Genomic DNA, 12,727 nt, shown 5'->3' with positions numbered 1-12,727 from the left:
GGGCGCGGTGGCTCAAGCCTGTAATCCCAGCACTTTGGGAGGCCGAGACGGGTGGATCACGAGGTCAGGAGATCGAGACCATCCTGGTCTACACGGTGAAACCCCGTCTCTACTATAAAATACAAAAGACTAGCCGGGCGAGATGGCGGGCGCCTGTAGTCCCAGCTACTCGGGAGGCTGAGGCAGGAGAATGGCGTAAACCCGGGAGGCGGAGCTTGCAGTGAGCCGAGATCGCGCCACTGCACTCCAGCCTGGGTGACAGAGCGAGACTCCTCCGTCTCAAAAAAAAAAAAAAAAAAAAGCCGGCCGGGGTGGCGGGCGCCTGTAGTCCCAGCTACTCGGGAGGCTGAGGCAGAAGAATGGCGTAAACCCGGGAGGCGGAGCTTGCAGTGAGCTGAGATCCGGCCACTGCACTCCAGCCTGGGCAACAAAGCAAGACTCTGTCTCAAAAAAAAAAACAAACTGAAATCACAAGAGTGAAACTCCATCTCAAAAATTAAAACAAACAAACAAAAAAATGGCCCTTTACTTCCTGCCTATCAGGGTGGTAAGCTGTCATCTCGTCCATTCCTGGGGTTCTCCTTCTAGGATGGCCAAAGACCTAGGGGGCACGGGCAGAAGCAGTCCAGAGAACTTGGAAATGAGCTCCTGGCCCTTGGTCTATTCTGGTTGTCACTGAAATGCTCACTGTCCACGTGATCTACTCATAACCAAGAAATTGAGCCGCCTGTCTCCCTCCATGCCAAGAGTGAACCTTGGGGTCTTTGGCTCCGGCTCCCAAGGGACCAAACTTTCCCCACCCCATCCTTAGACATCTTTGCTTGCCTCATCCACTTCACCTTTGGATTCCCCCATTTTCCTGGGGCTGGCCTGGCTTTTCCCTTCAGTGGTCAAGATGTCCAAACCAGGACCTTGACAGGCATTTGCTCCTGGCATCCAGTGGCTTCTGCCCTCCACCCTCAGCCAAGGAAACCAGAGCCTGAACAACAAAAGCTTGGCCATGCTACTTGGACTGCCTTACTGGGAAAATCCTACCCTTTCTTTTAAATCTCCTCGATAATGAAAACAGGACTAAAAACAGCATCTCAAAGTGCATCCTGCCATGTGAATTGGCAAGCTCTCGTGGCTTTTCTTTCTTTTTTTCTTTTTTTTTTTTGAGATGGAGTCTCGCTCTGTCGAGCCCAGGCTGCAGTGCAGTGGCATGATCTCAGCTCAATGCAACCTCTGCCTCCTGAGTTCAAGCAATTTTCCTGCCTCAGCCTTCTGAGTAGCTGGCATTACAGGCACCTGCCATCATGCCCAGCTAATTTTTTGTATTTTTAGTAGAGACAGGGGTTTCACCATGTTGGTCAGGTTGGTCTTGAACTCCTGACCTCAGGTGATCTGCCTGCCTAGGCCTCCCAAAGTGCTGGCATTACAGGTGTGAGCCATTGTGCCTGGCCCTCATGGCCTTTCTTTTTTTAAGGAGACAATGTAAAGAAAGTGCTCGGCACAATGCTAGGCACACAATTTTCAAGAAGGGGTTTTGTTTTGTTTTGTTTTTGAGACAGCATCTCACTCTGTTGTCAAGGCTGGAGTGGTGACATGATCACAGCTCACTGCAGCCTCGACCTCCTGGGCTCAAATGATCCTCCCACCCCAGCCTCCCAAAGTGTTAGGATTACAGGTGTGAGCCACCATACCTGGCCTCATGGAGTTTTGAGCCAGACAAATCAAGTTCCATTTATCAGCTGTGTGACTCTGGGCAATTCATGTGGTCTCTCTGAGTCTCACTTTCCTGTAAAATGGGGGTAATGAAATGATGACCTGTGTTTGTGATGCTGTGATGAACATTAAGTGAGATAATGCATGGAAAGGAAATATTCTCTAATACTCAGCTTCCTGGCACACGTATCCCTGGCAGGGCTGGTGATGTGTGCCGCAGTCCCAGGAATGCTAGGAATTACCCCTTTCAGGCACCTTGGCTGGACAAACACTAGGTCCTCATTTGGCCATCTGACTTCATCTTGCAAAATAGGGCAAAGCACAGGAAGAGCCATGTTGGGGCTTCCCCAGCTGTTTGTGGGCTTTTCAGGCTCCACTCAGGGGACTTTTTTCTCCCAAGCTGGACAAATGCCCAGAGCGGGGAATGGGTGAGGCCTGTCCCACAGGGCTCATTTTTGGTGTCTGGGCTGCTGATAAGGTGGAAACAGGACGTAAACAGAAATAGTGGCCTTCTCCCTTCCCAATTTTGGTGTCAGGGACCTAGGGGTGCAAGGCTTCCTCCAGGCCAGGAGGCTGTCACATGAAAGGTATCAAGGGAGGACAGCTGATCATCCACACAAACCCAGGAGACAGGGCTATGTGGGAACCTGGTGCTGAGTCCCATCGAGGGAGCACTTTCTCCCAGGCAAGCCAGGAGGGCAGCAGGCAGGGCGGGGCTGGTGTGGGCTCCAGCTCTGGCCTTACCTCTGTTTCCTCCTCTCTAAAATGATGTGCACTCAGAGAGGTTGGTGATGGAAGAAATGATGGGAGGGTTCCAGTGGTGGAGAGTGCAGGACTTCTGCCCCAAAGAGGACCTTGGGCAAGTCACTCAGCCCACCTGAGCCTTACCTCCCTGGTCTGCAAAATGGGGTGCAAGTGGGAAGCTAGCAGCCCCTACTTCAAAGCCCTTGCCTCCAAGGGAAACCAAGCATCTAGTAACCTGGCTCCTCTATGGCCTTGGTGATATTCTGTTGCATCCCTGCATCCTCTCTCTCCACCCTGACACCCCACACACCCACTAGTCAGCCAGCAGGGCTTGTCTGTTTCACCCCGAAACACATCCTGAATCTTGAATTCTACCACCTTTTGCAATCTCCACTTCCCTGTCCAGCCACCGTCATCTCTTACCCTCCCTGCCCTGGCCTTCTCCCTGGACTTCCAATTCTTCCCTTGGCCTCCCGTCCATCCTCCACACAGCAGCCAAAGCGATAGTCTTTGAAGGGCCCTCAAGACCATGCCACTCCCCTGTTTAAAACACTCCAGGCTGGGCACAGTGGCTCACACCTATAATCTCAGCATTTTGGGAGGCCAAGGCTGGAGGATCTCTTGAGCTCGAGAGCTTGAGACCAGCCTGGGCAACATGTCAAGATCCTGTCTCTACAAAAAGTACAAAACTTAGCCAAGTGTAGTGGTGCATACCTGTAGTCCCAGCTACTTGGGAGGCTGAGGCAGGGATTGCTTGAGCCCAGGAGGTTAAGGCTACAGTAAGCCAAGATTGTGCCACTGGACTCCAACCTGGGTGACAGGGCTGGACCCTATCTCAAAACAACAATAACAAACAAAAACACACCAGTTACTCCATCACAGAAGAAAATCCAAACTCCTTTCCCTGGCACTCCAGCCCTGTGTGATATGGTCTGAACCTTCCCAAAACCTTACCCCTGCCACACTGGTCTTGCTGTCCCTGCAACAGACTATATTCCTCTCTGCCTCAGAGCCTTTGCACCGGTTATGTCTTTCATCTGCAATGCTGCCACCTGCAGCTTTGATAGTGCTTGTCTTTCTCCTTTTGAACTCAGTGTCAGCTCCTCAGAGAGGCCCTTCCTAACCACCCTGCCTAGGAGAGCCCCAATCACTCTTGATCACTGTTAAAAGGGTTTTTTTTTTTTTTTCTTTTTTTTTTTTTGAGACGGAGTCTCACTCTGTTACCCAGGCTGGAGTGCAATGGTGTGATCTCAGCTCACTGCAACCTCCGCCTATTGGGTTCAAGCAATTCTCCTTCCTCAGCCTCCTGAGTAGCTGGGATTACAGACACGTGCCACGACGTCTGGCTATATTTTAGTAGAGATGGGGTTTCACCATGTTGGCCAGGCTGGTCTTGAACTTCTGACCTCGTGATCTGCCCACCCCAGCCTCCCAACGTGCTGGGATTACAGGCATGAGCCACCTCGCCTGGCCAAAAGGATAATTTTTAATATAAAATCATAATTCTGATATAAATATAAAATGAACACATCACAGATTTTATTTTAGTCATTAATTAATGGGAGGACCTGTTCAATGTTACAGCCAATTCAAAAGAGAATTCAAAGACACACATATATTGGCAATCAGGAATGCTGAAATGAATTTATAAGTAGATTGCAAAATTGGTCAATATCCACAGGACAATGATCAATTGCATTTTACCCTAACAAAATTCACCTGCATTTCTGTAAACAAGACTTACTTGGACATAAAAGTAATGAAAGGTGCAAGCCCTTATAGAAACAGACAGCTTGATGGGTGCTCCAGACAGAACATCCAGCTATCTTTTTGCCTGTTTTAAAGTCTCTCATGAGTTTCTTGATGCATCCTCTACCCAGCATTTAACAACACCTGGACATAACTGTCCACCTTTTTCTTATCCTTCTCCTTTTGCTCCATGCCTGAATGTGTCTCGAGAGTGGAAATTGTTTCGTTCACAGCATCTAGAAGAGTGACACATAGCACGTGCTTAATAAATGTTTGTTGACTTTCTTTCCAGCTTCCAGGGCAATTTGTATTTTAGAAGAGGACACAAAAGAGGTTAGTGCTAAACCTAAAGGAAAGAAATCTGGCAGTCAATGAGGGGAGGACATTTGGGATGGGGAAAGAGGAGGGCTTCATTGTCTTTCAAATAACCAGGACCTCTGCTCACCCCCAAGGGGCTGCATCCCAAGCTCCAAGCATCTAAAGGGAATCTGATCCAAGGGTGGTAAGGGCTGCTGTTCTCTGGCTAAGGCCACTCTGTGATACCATCTCAGACAAGTCCGAGGGCACTAAGAGGTTAATGTGACCCCACAGCTCATACCGTCTGGGCCTGACCCCTGGGGACTCCAGAGTCGGCTCACAGATGTCCGAGGGTCTCGGACGCTCTCTGTCAGTGCCTGTGTACAGAGAGGGGCAGCAGCTGCCATTGTAGGAACATGAGTCATTAATGAGGGAATTCATTAATTAATGTGTAATTGTTACACACCAGGTCAGCGACCCAGCGCCCTGAGATCCTAGAAATCACGTGGTAAAGGGCACCCTCCCGGTACGGAGGTCTTCTGGCCCCTGGAAACAGCCTGTGCGCGGCGTGCGTAAGCCTAGAGGGGGCGGAAGGGAAGAGAGGAAGATGCTGCAAGGGCCAGGAAAAGAGATGAGTCACGAAATGAGGGGATGCAGGAAAGAGGAAGCGAGGGAAGAATGAATCCACGGGATCCTCCCTGCGTATATACTGTGTGCCTGGCACGGTTTGGGCACTGTGAACATAGGAATAGGGCGGGTCTGGCTGTGCCGCTGCAGGCCTCATTCTACTCCGGAGCCTGAGTAAATGAGTTAAACACACATACAAATGTGAAGCTGCAGCTGGGGCGAGTATTTGGAAGGAGAGAGCGGTAAGAGTGCCAGGTGGCCTTGCAATAACCAGGCTTTACCTAGATTGGGCGCCAGCCCACGGAAATGTCTACAAATCAGTGCAGATATACGGACTTGATTGCATTGTGCACAAGGGAAATGCAAGGTTGCTTGCAGATTTCAGGAATCAAAACTGACATAAATAGTACATGTATGGATGCAGAATGAATACATTCTGGAGGCGCGAATGCATGTGTATTAAAGTAATGGTCTTCGGTCTCGGCCTTCTCTAGTAGGCCTTGCGCACCCTCTGGCGTTGCCTAGGTGTATCGCGCTGACCCTCTTCGTCCCATCTCTCCACGCCCCTTGGAGCAAGTGAGTGCATCTCGCTGTACCCAACGCCGGGCGGAGAACTAGGCCTGGGTCTTTGGTGTCCGCTACGCATGCGCACATTAGAGCGCTTGTGAGGAGGCTTGTTGCAAACACTTTCACGAGCAGTCAGGATGGCCGAGCGGTCTAAGGCGCTGCGTTCAGGTCGCAGTCTCCCCTGGAGGCGTGGGTTCGAATCCCACTTCTGACAGAGCTTAATTACTTTTCTCATAAAGACCGTAGACTAATGAGGTTATAATGGCTTGTGTGTATCTTCTCATAACATTCTTATTCTTTCACAAAACGAGTTTTTTCTTATTCAGGAGCATTTTCTTTTTTAAAAAAGAATCTCACTCTGTCGCCCAGGCTGGAGTGCAGAGGTGGGATCCTCCCGCCTCAACCTCCTCAGAAGTAGGGAGTTCAGAATCGCACCACCACGTCCTGTCGAACTTTTTCTTCCTGACAGACTTTCATTTGACTTTGGATTGTAAAACGTACGTCCCCTGTTGGGGTGGGAAAGGTGAGAGGGATCGTCTGAGATTTCTCATTTAAAATACCGGAAAATATCACTTGTCAGAAGTGGGATTCGAACCCACGCCTCCAGGGGAGACTGCGACCTGAACGCAGCGCCTTAGACCGCTCGGCCATCCTGACTTCCTGGGAAAAAAAGGGAACCTTTTGGGGTCTGATGTAGTTCTTCTCATGCTTCAAGGACGCTCGGGACCCAGAACCCAGAGGCGGCGTCCGGGGCAGTTCTGAGTCTGGCCGACGGCTTAGGTTATCCACAACCAAACCCACCCGGTGGAGCCGAGACTCACTGCTGTTCTCAAACTGGCGCTTTCTACTGAATACACAGATAATTTAAATGGAAAATCAGTTTCCCTTACCATCAACAGAAATAAACACAATGAAAACGAAAAAACGTTGCTAAATTCTAGCTGCCTGGCCAGGCTCTGAACCTCAAGTGGTGGTATTATTATGAACTATTACTAACACCGGTCGGATGTTTCGGGTTGTGAATGGGGCACTGGAGGAGTAGGGGTCGGGGTTTGGAGAATTATTGCTGGAAGGAGGATACTCTGTAAGGTTTTTGTCACCCGCTTTTCAGGACGGGAGGCCTTGGGTTGGGAGATCCCACTCTGCAAATGATTACCTAGGGCCTCATCCAGAAAGAGTTGGCTTTTAGACCTTTATAATAAGCTGATCGAGGGGAAAAGTTGGAGATTGTTAAGCTTGGAGAAGAGAATTATTATCTGTCTACAAAAGCCTGATACACAAGGTGTTGGGATTGTGTCCGCTTGTCCTTTTTGCTCCAAGAACTGGGGCCTGAGGTGGGGGTGCAGTGGGTGGATAGTTACAGAGGATGGGTTTGGGAGAAGAAAGAGTTTGCTGGAAAGGAAACAGGGTGACTGTATTGATAGTGATATCCCCGTCGCTGGAGGCATTCAAGACGAGGATGGATGGTAACTTGGTGGAAATGCTGCCAAGGAGATTCAAGAGTTTCTATTGCTGCCGTAACACGTAACTACAAATTTGGTAGCTTAAAACCATCCCATTTATTTATCTTACAGTTCTGGAGGTCAGAAGTCTAAAATGGACCACGGGGTTACATTCCTTCTGGAGGCCAGAAGGGAGAATCCATTTCCTTTCCTCTTCTAGCTGCTGGAGACCGCCCACATTCTTTGGCTCCTCAGTCCACACCACTCCAACCTTTGCTGTGTCTTCACATCACCTTCTCTGACTCTGACCTTCCTGCCTAACCTCTTATAACAACCCTTGTGATTACACTGGGCCCGTCTGATAAACCAGGGTCATCACCTCATCTCCAAGTCCGTTATTATTATTGTTGTTGTTATTTTAAGACGTAGTCTCACTCTGTTGCCCAGGCTGGAGTGCAGTGGCACGAACTCGGCTCACTGCAACCTCCAACTCCTTGGGTTCAAGCAATTCTCCTGCCTCAGCCTCAGTCTCCCGAGTAGCTGGGACTACAGGCACACACCACCACGCCTGGCTAATTTTTGTATTTTTAGTAGAGACAGGGTTTCGCCATGTTGACCAGACTGGTTTTGAACTCGTGACCTCAAGTGATCTACCGGCTTCCCAAAGTGCTGGGATTACAGGCGTGAGCCACTACGCCCAGCCCAAAGCCTTAATTTAACCACAGCTGCAAACTCTCTTTTAACCATTTAAAGTAACAGAGCCACAGGTTCTAGGGATTAGGATATGGTGAGGAGACTCATTATTCTAACAGTGACCTAAAGCACAATTTGATTTGGAAGGTTCCATCCAGGAGTAATTTTCTGTAATATCTTTGGTCTGAGACCAACTTTCCCTACCACTTCGCTGTTCAGTCTCCCAAAAACTGCTCTGAGTTCACCTCCCCCTTCATCACAAACCTGGCTGGTGGATCCCAGAGGCCCCTGCTAAACCTTGAACAGGTTGAGAAGTACTGCGTTTGAATTCCTGCTGCGTGAGCTTGGGTAGATGACTTCACCTCTCTGAGCCATATAGGAAGGAAGGGAGGAGTAGAGGCAGGGGTCCCTAACCCCTATACCGGTCCGTGACCTGTTAGGAACCAGTGGCATAGCAGGAGGTGAGCCACAGGCAAGCTAAGAAAGTTGCATCTGTATTTACAGCCACTCCCCATCGCTTGCATTATTGCCTGAGGTCTGCCTCCTGTCAGATCCAGGCAGCATTAGATTCTCATAGCAGCGTGAACCCTATTGTGAATTGTGCATGCAAGGGATTAGGTTGTGCACTCTTTATGAGAATCTAATGTCTGATGATCTCCCATCACCTCCAGAAAGGACCATCGAGTTGCAGGAGAACAAACTCAGGCCTCCCACTGATTCTACAATATGGTGAGTTCTATAATTATTTTATTATATATTACAATGTTATAATAATAGAAATAAAGTGCATTATGAACGTAATGTGCTTGAATCATCCCAAAACCACCCTCCTAACCCACCCCTTCCTCCCCGGGAAAAATAATCTTCCACAGAACCAGTGCCAGTTCCTGGCACCAAAAATGCTGGGCACCGCTGAGTTAGGGGAACTGTAACGCCATTCATCGATTTCTTTGGGTGTAAAAGACAGAAACCCAGCTTGCCCTCGTTTGGCAAAAAAGGGAGATTTGTTGGCTCATGAGACAGAAGGTGGGGTGGGCAGGCAGGCTGCTGGATCTCAGGGGCCCCAGGAAGTGAGGGACTAGAACTTCTCCCACCTGTACCCCTCTCTGCTTCTCTGGAGGCAGCTCTGGCCAGGGCCTTGTCTCTGTTTAACACCAAGAGGGCCACCCTCACACTCCAGATCTTTCCAGAGTGGGAAACTTTCCCTGCTCACTCCCATAAATCGAGTTGTCTGGCACAGTGTCTCCCAGCTGCCTGGGTCTCCATCCAAGCACATTATCTGGGTAATCCTTTGTTTGATGGCTCTCCCTAACACCCCCCAAAACCAAACTCTGGTCACTCTGAGGCTTGGTGATTAGCCAGAGCCCTGGGACTAGGGCCTGGCACATAATAGGGCTTAGTCCATATTTGCTGTGTAATGAAAGAAATAAATAACACAATCCTAATTTACCAAAAAAATAAAAATAAAAAGAAAGAAAGAAAAAAAAAAAAGGTTTCATACCATGGAGAAATCTCAAGACAAAGAGTTAAGCGAAAAAAGCTAAGTAGAAACCAGAAATGGGCTGGGCACGGTGGCTCACAACTGTAATCGCAGCACTTTGGGAGGCTGAGGCGGGTGGATCACTTGAGGTCAGGAGTTTGAGACCAGTCTGGCTAACATGGTGAAATCCTCTCTCGACTAAAAATACAAAAATTAGCCAGGCATGGTGGTGCATGCCTGTAATCCCAGCTACTCGGGAGGCTGAGGCAGGAGAATTGCTTGAACCCAGAAGGCAGAGGTTGCAGTGAACAAAGATTGTGCCACTGAACTCCAGCCTGGGCAACAGAGTGAGACTCTGTCTCAAAAAGTAAAAAATAAATACATAAATACAATCTTACCAGGTGATCAAGGTCAACATCAACAGTGATAGGTTCCATTGATAGTAGGTATCCTTAAGTGGCACTTTACCTCTGTAGCCTTCCTTCCAAAAATGCATTACTCTAAGTCTAATCATGAGAAAATAATATCAGACAAATCTCAATTGAGGAACATCCTACAAAACCCCTGACCAGGACCGTGTACTTTGGCTCACATCTGTAATCCCAGCACTTTGGGAGGCTGAGGTGGGTGGATCACGAGGTCAGGAGTTTGAGACCAGCCTGACCAACATGGTGAAACCCTGTCTCTACTAAAAATACAAAAATTAGCTGGGCATGGTGGCGCGTGCCTGAACAAAGATTGTGCCACTGAACTCCAGCCTGGGTGACAGAGTGAGACTCTGTCTCAAAACAAAACAAAACAAACAAATCAAAAAAAAAAAAAAAAAAAAAAAAAAAACCCTGACCAGTACTCCTCAAAATGATCAAGGTCATCCAAAACAAGGAAGGTCTGAGAAACTGTCACAGTCAAGCAGAATCTACAGGCACAGGATGACTAAATGTACTGTGGTAACCCAGTTGGGATCCTGGAAACAGAAAAAGCACATTAGGGGAAAACTGAAGAACTCTGAATAAGTATTTAATAACAATGTAGCAATACTGGCTCATTACTTGTGACACAAATGTAGCCTGGGCAACATAGTAACACCCAACTCAAAAAAAAACAAAACAAAAATAGCCAGGCAAGGTGGCTCACACCTGGGATCTCAGTTACTTGGGAAGCTGAGGTCATTTGAGCCCAGGAGTTTGAGGTTGCAGTGAGTTATGGTCATGCCACTGGACTCCAGCCTGGGTGACAGAAGGAAGCCCTATCTTTAAAATAAAAAAAAAAGAATAACAATTTTGCTCTTCAAAATTAGTGTGGCTTTGTCACCCAGGTTGGAGTGCAGTGGCGCGATCTCAGCTCACTGCAACCTCCACCTCATGGGCTCAAGTGATCCTCCCACTTCGGCCTCCCGAGTAGCTGGGATTACAGGCATGCCACCATGACTGGCTAATTTTTGTATTTTTTTGGTAGAGACAGGGTTTCACCATGTTGGCCACACTGATCTCAGACTCCTGGGCTCAAGCGATCAGCCCACCTGGGCCTCCCAAAGTGCTGGGATTACAGGTGTGAGCCACCACCCAGTCGAAAACACTGTTAAAAAGTTAAAGGCAAGCCACAGACTGGGAGAAAATATTGGCAAGTTTTTTTTTTAAATCAGATATATCTGATAAAGCACTTGCATCCAGTTATATCTCAATTATAAGGAGACAACCCAATATTAAAATGGGCAAAAACTTTAAACAGACACTTCAGCAAAGAAGCTATATGAATGGCTAACAACCACATGAAAAGATGCCCAACGTTGTTAGTTATTATGGAAATAAACAGTAAAGCCACAATGAGACACTACTGCACACCTATTAAAATGGCTTTTTAAAAAAACTGGCAATACTAAGTATTAGCAAGGATGAGAGGCTACTGCTAGAAGTCTCTCATATATTGCCAATGGGAATGTAAAATGGTGAGGCCACTTTGGAAAACGTTTTTTTTTTTTTTTTTTTTTGAGACAGGGTCTCCTTCTGTTGCCCAGGCTGGAGTGCAGTGGTGCAATCCCGGCTCACTGCACCCTCTGCCTCCCAGGTTCAAGTGACCCTCCTGCCTCAGCCTCCTGAGTAGCTGAGATTATAGGCGCCCGCCACCACACCCAGCGAATTTTTGTATTTTTAGTAGAAACAGGGTTTTGCCATGTTGGCCAGGCTGGTCTCAAACTCCTGACCTCAAGTGATCCACCTACCTTGGCCTACCGAAGTGCTAGTATTATAGGTGTGAGCCACCACACCTGGCCAAACATTGATTCTTTTTCTTTTTTTTTTTTTTGAGACAGAGTCTTGCTCTGTTACCCAGGTTGGAGTGCAGTGGCACGATCTCGGCTCACTGCAAGCTCCGCCTCCTGGGTTCATGCCATTTTCCTGCCTCAGCCTCCCAAGTAGCTGGGACTACAGGTGCCCGCCACCACACCCGGCTGATTTTTGTATTTTTAGTAGAGACATGGTTTCACTGTGTTAGCCAGGATGGTCTCGATCTCGTGGCCTCGTGATCCGCCTGCCTCGGCCTCCTAAAGTGCTGGATTACAGGCGTGAGCCACCGTGCCCAGCCACTGGAAAATACAATATCTTTTTAAAAATATTATTTGGCTGGGCAAGGTGGCTCACGCCTGTAATCCCAGCACTTTGGGAGGTCAAGGTGGGTGGATCACCTGAGGTCAGGAGTTCGAGACCAGCCTGGCCAACATGGTGAAACCCCGTCTTTCCTAAAAATACAAAAATTAGCCAGGCATGGTGGCACACACCTGTAGTCCCAGCTACTTGGGAAGCTGAGGCGGGAGAATCCCTTGAATCCAGGAGGCAGAGGATGCAGTGAGCTGGGACCAAGCCACTACACTCCAGCCTAGGCGATAGAGACTCCATCTCAAATATATATATATATATATTTGAGAAACTATACACACACACACACACATATATATATAATTATTTTATTTTGCTTTTTAAAAAATAGAGACAGAGTCTCACTCTGTTGCCCAGGCTGTGTTGAACTTCTAGCCTCAAATAATGCCCTCACCATCACTGGCCTCCGCCTCCCAGAGTGTTGGGATTGGGATTATAGGCACAAACCATCACACCCAGCCTATTTCAAGTAAAACAAGTTGACCGGGCTGAGCTTGGTGGATCACACCTATAATCCCAGCACTTTGGGAGGCCAAGGCGAGCAAATCACTGAGCCCTGGAGTTCAAGACCAATCTGGGCAACACAGGGAGACCCTGTCTCTACTAAAAATACAAAAAGTAGCTGGGTGTGGTGGTGCAGCCCTGTAGTCCCAACTACTCAGGAAGCCAAGGCAGGAGAATCGCTTGAACCCTGGCAGGGGCGAAGTTTGCGGTGAGCTGAGATCGCACCACTGCACTCCAGCCTAGGGGACAGACTCCATCTCAGAAAAAAA

General features: G+C 48.4%; 2 non-coding genes across 2 annotated transcripts; one reads left to right on the top strand and one right to left on the bottom strand.

Annotated features, from left to right (window-relative positions):
- Positions 1-5,819: 5,819 nt before the first annotated feature.
- TRNAL-CAG lies at positions 5,820-5,902 on the top strand. Its single transcript has one exon. It is a non-coding gene; the product is annotated as a tRNA-Leu (tRNA).
- Positions 5,903-6,262: 360 nt separating this feature from the next.
- Positions 6,263-6,345, bottom strand: TRNAL-CAG. Its single transcript has one exon. It is a non-coding gene; the product is annotated as a tRNA-Leu (tRNA).
- Between the last annotated feature and the right edge of the window lie 6,382 nt (positions 6,346-12,727).

This window comes from Piliocolobus tephrosceles, chromosome 17 (genome assembly GCF_002776525.5).
Source record: "Piliocolobus tephrosceles isolate RC106 chromosome 17, ASM277652v3, whole genome shotgun sequence".
In the NCBI taxonomy this organism is placed as follows: Eukaryota; Metazoa; Chordata; class Mammalia; order Primates; family Cercopithecidae; genus Piliocolobus; species Piliocolobus tephrosceles.
The sequence above is the reverse complement of the archived record's forward strand: the minus strand, read 5'-3'. Positions and strand labels throughout refer to the sequence as shown.